Below are 11188 nucleotides of genomic sequence, written 5' to 3'. Positions count from 1 at the left end.
TGTACAAGATGATATTACAGTAGGATCCACCTTGCATGTCGCAGGCAGTAATGGAGGCATTGATCGATATAGAGGATTGGTATGCGTCACCTCTTGGCACCTTCATATGGATGTACAACATGAAGAAGCCTCTGCATGTTTCAACAAAGTTTTCCATGGACAAGCTTGTCCTACAAGAATTGTCATACCACATCTTGACACGACTGTCACCTAGACTACATCGGAAGAGGAAGTCATCCTGACCCACTCTTCCATTACAAATTGGGTTGTATGAGATAATAATCTCAAGCATGTTGATGCTAAGGCAGAAGAGTTCAAAATATTTACTTTCGGCCCGAGACTCTTCAATCCATTCAACCCACATTTCATCGTAAAGGACCATTGTGTGACAATGCAATTTTCTTGTATCCAAGGGACGTGTCATTGGGTGAAGGAAGACCATTGGAGATATTGCCACAACTTGTCCAGGCTCAACGAATTGGTTAGCATAGCTGTAGAATGGTTATCGAAGTAGCATCTAGGAGAGCATCACCATCATCAGTAGCAGGGGATAACATACTTGAGCATGACAAAAGCAAGAGAAACATTGTTGACAGTGCAAAGGTATAACAAAGTTGCAAATTCAAAGTAGGCCCACTTGTGGAGAACTCATCTTTGGAGATAGAGGCAAAGAGGCAATAGCGTGACAGGAGGAAAACGCAAAGGCAGAGAGATAAACAGAAGATGGAGAAAACAATGAAGGCATTGCAAGAGTTGAAGTAGCAACTCTAGGAAGAACAAGAGTTGTGCAGCAAGGAGAAGGAAGCAAAGTAGCGATAGACAGAACAAGAGGTGAAGCATGCACAGACTGATGAAACTACACCTATACAGGTTGTAGACTCATTCGAGCAACTGGCAGAATGCAGACATGGTGAGCGGTCGTCGGAGTAAGACTTGACTTGAGAGATTGAAAAGATACTTGAGCAGATGGATAAAAAGATGGAGTAGCCAGAGTTAGAACAAGATATTGACCTCACGCACCATAACCAAGTGTTTAACCCACTGACTTCACTAGATGTAAAAGTAAGGTAAGTCCTGAGTGATCAATGAGATACTGAGATCCTTGAAGACAATCCAAAAGTAGAGATGCACAATATATCATTCGACGAGTCACAACATTGAGTTGTACAGTCATGCAGAGTGACTATTCAGGATGTCCACGCATCTCCCACGCAGACTGAAGAACGAGTGATCTTATCTTATGTGCGCAAGCATCTAGCAGAATTGGTTGATGCTACGAGAGCATATTCTGAAGCTACTAGCTTGAGTGTTCGCTTTTTGATAGCAGATAAAAAATGAATGGCTAAGGAGTTACGGATAGCCAAGTAGGGAGGAGAACATATTACAGCATCCTCCAGAGCGGAGTTGAAGAGAGAAATAGTGAATGAGATATTGTCTCTCGAGACAGTCATGTAAATGTTGTATTCCATATTTGGCACCATGCATAAGTCAGTTCTCCATCTCAATGGTTGGCATCAATGTTATGTTAGGAGAGCATGCATCTTTTTAGATTTGGACACTGTCCTCGACCGCATTTAGACATGGACAATGAGATACAAAGGAGCCCCTTTACACTTGCCCAAGTTGATGAAGCCCAAGGCTGTAGAGCTGAAGGAATGCATCCAGAGTCAGATTCGAAACTATGAGGAACTCCCGCATCTCATCAACAGTTTACAGGCTTCACATGCATGGGTGTTCAGAAGCATGGATGTTGTTGTGCGTGCGCATGCGATCCCATCTATTGGGACACTCACCAAGGCAAAGACAAAGAATCAAATCCGACTGGATCTAGACATGTACTTTGATAAGTTAATGCGCATAGCCACCAGCACAGACTTGGTGATCAACGCAAACACTAAGCATCAGTATGTTGCTGGTCTAGATGCACTCAAGACAATGATGCACATGTTATCAGACGAGTTGGACAGAGGAGACAAATCAGTGTACTCAGGTGCAATAGAGGTAACAGTTTGTTTCCAATAAGATGTCACCACGAAGATGGAAAGTCCCAAATCATTTGCAAATTTCGGGCCGATATCACTCTGTAACACCATGTAATATTGTTATACTATTCAAAGTTAATAGTATAAATTTCCCTATTCAAAGTTAAATTTTTTAATAATATGATTTATTACGTTAACTGATTAATCTTGTGTTAAGAAGGTGTTCTATGCCACTGAATCAACCAGCTAAATTAACTCCGTTATACTTCTGAATCAACTAGCTAAATTAACTCCGTTATACTTCGGATCGAATTATTCCGCACTCAGAACCAATTGGCGAATTTCCTTATTTTTTGCCCCAATACAAGCGAATTTGTTAATTATTGTAAAATATATATACAACGGAATACAAAGGATAGAGAAAGGGAACCGGTTTTCTTCATGGATTCAGATTATATGGCAAGGGAACATTCCTAATAAAATTAAATGTTTGAATTGGTTTATTGTCGTGGGTACTATAGAGTAGATGGTACACAGGCCCGTGGGTACTATAGTAGTGCTGAGGAGATAATGTTCAGTTACTTTAACATTTCCCTTATGCGGAAGCTGTTTGGGAGGGAGTTATGGACACTCTTGGCATTTTTCGACTACAACATTTCTCATCATTGAGGTGTTGTTTTAGGAAGTGGTTCGAAACTCATGACATATACAAATTTCTTCTATCATATCTCATTTGGTCTCTCTGGCATAGTAGGAATGGACTTATTTTTTAGAATAAATATCTGACAGTATAGGAGGATGACATTAAAACTGCTGCATACTTTAAAGAGTTTAGACTAGCAAAAAATGGTAGTAAACCCAAAATTATCATAAGAGACATTGGCAAAAATATTTTAAGGAGTTTGGACTAGCAAAAAATGGTAGTAAACCCTAAATTAGCATAAGACACATTGGCAAAAATATTTTGTGGACTTATTCGATGGTGCAAGTTAAATGTGATTGTGGCGCATGCATAGCTACAAATCCTAGTAAATACTATCATTTTTGGTGGGAAGGGGGTCAAGGCACAAATAGCAAAGCAGAGATTGTTGCACTATGGGGAGTATTGATTGCAGCGAAATGGTTGGGATTGGAGCACATACAGATCTATGGTGATGCAAAAGGAATCATAGACTGGGTCAAAGGACATAACAGTTTCAATCCTCCTATATTAAACAATTGGATGAAGCACATAAAAATATTTGTAAGCATATTTTACCATCACATATATAGGGAGCAGAAAACTAGACTGCATAAAATTTTCAAAGAGCTAGGAGACAAAATGCTGGGTATTATTTGGAAATGCAAGGAACATAAATTATTGTAAAGAATCATTTTTTTTTTTGGTATTGGACTATGGCTCATAGATCTTAGAGGATGGAAATCTAGAAAATAGAAGATATGGCACGATGAACCACACTGGTTGGTTCGAAACGGGTCGACAAATGATGTCTCATGTGATCTTCCCGAAAAATATTTTTTGTAAATATGGCAATACTATTGTCAGGAAAATAAGATAAATAATGGTTTTTTTTTTTTTTTTTGTTATTTTTGCAAGACAAACTGAAAAACCACGCCAAGTGTACCATCTGTTTTATATACATAATACAAAAGCATTAAAAAAAACAAAGCAGTGACGAACCAGGACCTAACTCCATGTTTTCAAAAGTGGGGAACCAAAAATATATAGTTAGACAAAGGAAATAAAGACGTAGCTCCATGATTTTAAAAGTGGGAACCAAAAATACATAGTTGACCAGGTAAACATTAGAGTTGCAATCTAAGAAAGATTTCTTTTCATTAATAATAAAAGAATATATTCATTAAAGTTTTCCAAACAAAGTCAACTGTTTTCAGATTTTCAGTGTATAACAATTAGTATCTTTCTACTACCATCTACCAGTTATACAAAATCATATAAAACCATCAAAATCATATCATTAAAAACCATCAAAAATTATAAAAAAGATTTCCTCTATGGAGTTGACATATCTGCATATATAGCTAAGTCATACTCAGCTAGATCTTAGCCGATGCCCCTTTTTAAAAGAATATCTGTTACTGGTTCTGTTCTGTTCTTTATATATGAGTGAATGTAATGCGCTGCCAATTATTTATCAAAATTTTAATACACCGCATCTAGTTGAAAAAAAATTATGGCTCTATTCTGTTCTTTATATATTGGTGAATGTTGGCTGACAATTATCTAAAAAAAATTAATACACCTCATCCAGTTAAAAAATATAGGAAAGACTTGAAAAGTGTAAAATCCGTGATCCAGTTCATAATGCTCTTTGCATCTCCGTGTATGAAAATTTGATCATTCTATTTGGTCCATGAGATGCTCTAAGAGCTCATGCTCTTAGCTCTTAGAGACCGATTTAATTGTTGTTCGAGTCCATGTTGCCGTTTCTTTGTCAAATTTAAGTTCCCACGTCGGCCAGTAATGCAAGTCTTGCTTCAAAGAAAAAACATGGCGTTTTCCATCTAAATCCAATATCTTAACACGAACAAAGTCACCGTGTTCCAACTCTTTTATTACATTTACAAAGGTCTGCAAATCAGGCGTAGGTTTATCATTTACTTGAACAATCCAATGCTCAGTATGATCTGTATATCTATCAGCGGGGCATCCCAAATTATATCCCGACAGGTATACACCGTTACCTTCAGGAGGCCAAAATCCCAACGAGCGGACAGCTGAGTTTGTCTCCTGTACAGTATAGCCGCACCAACTTACGATGTGCGTGATTTGAAGTCCACTTCTTACATTTGTGCCCACAACAACTTCAGTCTCCTTACCCTGCCGGAAAATTTTAAGTCTTAGATCACCTTGCATATCCTTGCTCTCTTCAACCAGCTGGCAAGCATCCTCAACATCCCGATAATTGGTAACCAGTTTCCCATCTATGGCCAACAGCATGTCACCAGCCTCTAGCGTACCTGCTGCTCGTGATCCGGCAAAACAACACCTGACTTGCAACACCTGCTGTCTCAGAGGATCTTTGTTTGCTAAATCACTAATCCATTTGTCACTCAACCCAAAGCTGCGCGCCTTTGAAAGTAAGGTTGTACAAAGTTCGACCTCTAAAATGCGGACAATAGGCATAGAGATTTTCATTCCGTTAACAAGCAAAGGTAAACCTGCAGATCCGTGAATAATCCTCTCTAAAATCTGGCTGACAGCATAAATTGGAATTCCACTCACAACCGGATTATTATATCTGTCGGGACTGTAGAAGCCAGCCCATAATGCCCGAAGCCTTCCATGATCGTCGACTAATACACCAGCAAATAAATTCCCTAAATGTGCCTCTAATTCGATCACGTCCATGTTCATTGCTCTATAACGGGGAATATCAGTTGCAGCAATATTCAATGAAACTTGTGGGCTTGTGACAATGCACTTGCGGGATGCAAGTTCTAAGCTCTTTCTCAAACCAACAAGATGCACAACATCACCTTTAAGCAAAGCAGGTTCAGGAAGAAGAACAGCTGCATGTACAGCTGCAGCGCCGGATGGACCTAGTGCGACAGGATCATATGCCACTAATGCATAATTGTGTACAGGGTGCAAAAAAATAACCTGCCCAGGGATTTCCGCTTGGTATGCAGCAAATGATAACATGACATCTGCCACAGATGTGGGAACTGTATTCCTGTCAATCGCAACTATTCCTATGGTTTTAGAATGATAGACCACCACCCCGGTTTGAGGAAGAGGTTTATTCCGCACACAATCAAGCACTGATAATGGTGGTATATCGACGTCAACCATGACAAGGCTTGGTTTTATGGCTTCCTCCAAAGATGTTGTTTGAATTTCCAGAGTTGTACCCGGCTCATCTTGATCATTCAGCTGTCTCCTCTTCGCCTTGCTTCTGTCAATACTGATAGAGTCTGAAACAAAAAAATTGAACTGTGGCATATCACCCCCACAGCTTACATTGCTAACAATACTTTTCAATCCTGGACTGGTAATCAGTTTTGTTGAATTCACTTTCGTTCCACCAACTTGTTCATCTGCTGAAAATGGGATTTGCAAGATTGCAGGCATCCTCTTCCACAATCCACTCTCATCATTTCGAGTGTATAGTTGAGGTTCTCCGTACCAATCATGCCTGTCAATAGTTACAAGGACAACCATCGTTCGATGACGATCTCCATGTTTCACAAATTCTAGAGGAACCCGTGATCCTCGATGTAATTCTGACAGAATAGATATAAATTCTTCGACCCTTGTAGTTTCCTTCCCTGCAAATTTTTTAATGATAGCACGAGAAGGAACACCTGCGCTTGACAACATGTACCCTGGTTGTGCAACATACACTAGACCACAGTTGAAGGAGAAATTCCTAGCCTGTTGGTAGGATAAAGGATGAATTATGCCATCACTTAGTTCCAAAAATTTGTTTGGAGTTATAGAGTGTAAGTCCTGGACCTCCAAAGTAATCTTTATAGGAACACCACCCCTCTCAAAATGTAAATTTATCGGCTTTCCAACATTATCATCGAGAATTGTCTCCAACTTCAAGAAATGAGTGACAGTCTCATCATTCACACTGACAAGTAAATCGCCCGGCTCTAAATGATTGTCAGCAGGACCCCCTGGCACCACAGAATCTATAACCAGAATTCCCGTCTCTTCGGGAAAAACCTTTCTCACTAATTCTTCAGTCTCGCCTTGAAGCCCTAACCTACGTGCCTCATCGAATCCTTTGTGAAGAAGAGTCATCTGGAGTGTCCCTCGAGGTATATGGACTGCATGCCATCGAGTGTCTGACTCATCCTTGCACCTCTGTAAAATTTGCAAAGCCCTTACCACTCGATCCAATGGAAGATAATATGCAGAAGAACCCTCTTGTCTACCACCCGCATTTAATCCAACTGCTTGTGCCTCGCAATTTATTACTGGCGACCCGCTTGAGCCTCCTTTTGTCCCTGAAGCTGCCTGCATATAAAATGTATTGAAGTCATTGTAGTTAATCGGCGAGTAAACAGGCGCCGGTCGATCCAGACGGGCTAGGGTTCCTGCAGAAACCGAAAGCTTCTCACCACTGTCATTACCCACCACCCGGATCTCCAACCCAGTAGTTGCAGCTTCTGGTGCAAGAGGGATTTCCTCAATTTCCATAAACCGAACTGCTGCGGGATCAAAACGGAAAAATCCAAAATCATGAACAGGGTCACGATACAGAGGATAAACCGGAATCTCCTCGTTATTGAGAAACGTAGCCTCGGCCACAACAGGTCCGGGACAGACGACATGGCGGTTCGTGAGCATGAGCCCGCGTTGCTTATCTACAATGAAACCGGTAGCTTTAAAGACACCGGCGCTCTCAGTATCGAAATCACGAGTGGCAGTGACTGTTAACACCACCACGCCCTTAAAAACTTTGCTTAACGCCTTGCCCCATTTCTCTGCCGTTGCAACACTCTGCATGTCTGCTCCAACAACTTCCATTGTCAAGAATTTTCTTGAGATTTAAGTCCACGTACGATTCTAAGACACGTAATTGCGAACTGTATGGTTCCTTCACCGGCAGATTCTCTAGTGATGTGAACAAAGAATGCGTGAATGTCTTCCGGGTGAGGGTTATATATACAATCAACTTTGTGAATTATAATGAAAGTGGGTCCAACGCCATTAGCCTTTTTAAATTTCTTGTTTGAGAGGAAGATAATGTTGGATAGAGCCCTCTTTGGGAAAAATATTAAGTAAATTTAATTATGTATTCAGATTTAATATAAATTTTAATTATTAATGACTTATTTTTTTTTTTAAATATTTAATTTTTATTGGGTTAAACGGCATTCTAGTTATTATAGGTAGATGTGTAGGTGTAATATAAGTACTTTTAAACCATTTTAAATGTCGGCTCAATTAAAAAATAATAAAAAGTTAAAATTTAAAAGTGATATTCGGGATGAGTGTAAATATTTAAATGTTTGTTCAATTATTAATAAAAAGTTAAAGGTAATAAACAAAAAGTAATAAATAAAGAGTTAAAAGTAATATAAACCCTCGTCTTCGAATATAGACTTTGTTACAATACCATGGGCCAATACCATGGCTTATCAATACCAAATGCCAAAAACCATAACTTATTTCACAATCAAAATATTTTATAACATTATTGTAAGACTTTTAATCAATGATATTCACTTCCACCGTGGATAATATTAACTTAGTTGTCTTTAGTGTGACTTTTTGGAAGCTTTTCCTGTGGATTTTCCAGTATAACATCTCTAAAATTCTGCACCAATTCATTCAAACAAATCACAAGTTTGATGGGTAACCCCTGCACAATAGAATTGCTCTACGATTTTTCCACTGGATTTCGGCACTAGAAACTCTAAAAGGTCGCACTAAAGACAACTCCAATATTAACTTGTAAATAGCGTTTATCAGCACTGGAAACTCCAAAAGGTCGCACTAAAGACAACTCCAATATTAACTTGTAAATAACTTTTATTACAATACCATGGGCCAATACCATGGATAATCAAAACCACATGGACAAAAAACATAACTTATTTTACAATAAAAATATTTTATAACAATATGACAAGATTCTTAACCATGGATATTCACCCGTTCTTTGCCATCGATATTATGAGTTTGTGAATAGACTTTATTACAATACCATGAGCCAATACCATGCATAATCAAAACCACATGCACAAAAAATAGAACTTATTTTACAATCAAAATATTTTATAACAATATGACAAGATTCTTAACCCTGGATTTTCACCCCCACTTTACCATGGATATTATTAAATTGAAAATAGACTTTGTCACAATAACATGGCTTATCAATACCACATGCCCAATAACGATAACTTATTTCACAATCAAAATATCTTATAAATATTTTATTTTAATTAATTTTATAACATTTTTTAATTAAATCTATAAGCAAAAAGGTTATAATTACCTTTGAGATATATCAAACTATCTATCCTCACCACTACTAAAAATATTCCCATAGAAATTAAATCAAGGTCTTAATAAAATTAAGAATGAGAATACTAAAAATATTCCCATAGAGATTAAATCAATGTTTAATAAAATAAAAGATTAGAATACTTTTATTGAGTTGAGAGGCTCGTTCTATAACCTAGTATGATGTGTAAGGGTGTTACTCATTGAAATTTTTCATTTTGCTCGTGTCGATTCAAATATCTAAAAAAGAATTAAATAACTATACAAAACATTTAAATAATGTCAAACTCATTAAAAAAATTGCACGTGAAGAAATTGGATCTCTCTCGGCTTGTGCTTGTGTTAGATCTGTCCTTAAGATGGATCTATGGTAGTATATAATGAAGTGAAATTTATATAATATAAATAATAATATTAAGAACCACCATAAATCCATCTTAACTAAGGATCCAAGTGATGAGAGAAAGCAAGGTGACTAACAATAATAGAAGAAATATAGTGCATGATTTTTTTAAGTTTTTCACTATTGTATTTTTTTGACATGATTCATCCAAATTATAGGTTCCATATTTTAAAACCAAATGAGTTTTTTAAATTTAGATATTTTTTTAAACACAATAACATGGGATCAAATTTAAGGGAGGGAAAAGGAGAGAGAGAGAGACGGGGGGTGTAACGCTCGTAGGTTGTTATGACGGTCCGGCAGCACGGGCATGCCCACTAAGCGAGCGAGGGCGAGACATGAACATGGGCGAGGATTTGAGAGTGACTCAGCGAGTTGGCGGAGCAAGGTGTGGACGATGAGCTGCCGAGAAAAATTATAGTGGTGAGCGATCCCGCGAGGGTATGCCACACCCACGAGTCGACTTAACAAGATGGGCGAGTTGACACGTTACATAAGCGAACCGACGTGAGTTATATGAGTTTGGTGGGTCGTCCAAACAACCCCACAGATCCAACAAAGCATATAAGAAGTCGGTGGACAGTTGGAGAATGGAGACAACAAGGAGAGCTCCACATATACTAGCTCTGCGGTAGAAAAGGGTTGGATGGCGGATGAGCCCGCATAACGGGAAGGACTAAAGGCTGAACGTGGAGACGAGTCGCGGGCAGGGTGACACAGGCATGTGCGCTTGCTAGGCAAGGTCGTGGTTGTGAGAAGTCATTTGAAGTCGCAGTAGGGCGTTCGGGCACACGCCGGTTGAACAGTCGTGTGAGGTCGCGGTAGGGGGTGGGTGCCCAACATTTGAAGGATCGTTCGGAGGTGCGGTAAGGGCGACTCATGGAGCGAGGGCCTGCCGAATAAAGGTTTGACGCGGTGAAGTGTTGTGACAAGTGAGGCTGCACGGCGAGTCGTGCAGGCTTGAACGAAGGTAACGTTCAAGGTGTAAATGAAGGCGTTCAAGTAAATCTGAACGGTACAGCGAACGGAGGCTGAGTTGCATGACAGCTGAACGGTGAAAACCTGTATAATGTCAGTTGAAGGTTTTCCTCCCGGTGAATGTAAAAACAGATTTGATAATAAAAATCTTACTTGCATATGTTTTAAGTGTCTTCTACTGGTGAATGTTATTTAATGTATTCCACACATTAAATATTTAATATGGTTAATGAAGTGAATGTTAGGCATAGTTCGGAAAACATGTTAACGAATGAAAAAGTTAAGTGTTTGGTCGATGCCGCACGAAAGCCAATTTACGAAAAAAGAATTAGGGGTGTGACAAGTGGTATCAGAGCTGATTGCAGAGACTAGGAAAGTATGCAGTTTGAAGTTATGGAGAAATAATGGATTCATAGTCTAGGTTTCGTAGACTTGGTGGTTCATGGCAAGACCATCCAAGCACTGGTGGACACGAGGGCCACACATAACTTCATGACGACACGATTAGCAAGAGAAGTTGGAATGGATATTTTCCCATCGAATGTGGAAGTCAAGGCAGTGAACTCAAGAGCTAAAGTGGCGGGTTTGGCACATGAAGTGCTTGTGCAGATTAAAGACTGGCAAGGTTGGTTGGACTTCACGGTGATGGAGATGAATGATTTTGACATGATATTGGGGCAGTATTTATTGAATGGAAATAAAACAATTATTTCTCCCTTCTGCGATGAGGTTATGTTGATTAGAAAATCACAGACTTGGACTTTTCCTACTCATAAGCAAAGGAAGGAAGTCAAGGTCTAGCATGTTTCAACACCAAGTTTGGAGAAAACAATGTAA

General features: G+C 39.0%; 1 pseudogene; it reads right to left on the bottom strand.

The window, feature by feature from the left end:
- Nucleotides 1–4383: 4383 nt before the first annotated feature.
- On the bottom strand, nt 4384–7485 carry LOC149207762 (protease Do-like 7 pseudogene; annotated as a pseudogene).
- Nucleotides 7486–11188: the final 3703 nt, after the last annotated feature.

Source organism: Pinus tabuliformis, chromosome 1_2, assembly GCF_031772625.1.
Source record: "Pinus tabuliformis cultivar Carrire ecotype Pingquan chromosome 1_2, CPIR1, whole genome shotgun sequence".
NCBI classification, from domain to species: Eukaryota; Viridiplantae; Streptophyta; class Pinopsida; order Pinales; family Pinaceae; genus Pinus; species Pinus tabuliformis.
This window is presented reverse-complemented; position numbering and strand designations above follow the sequence as displayed.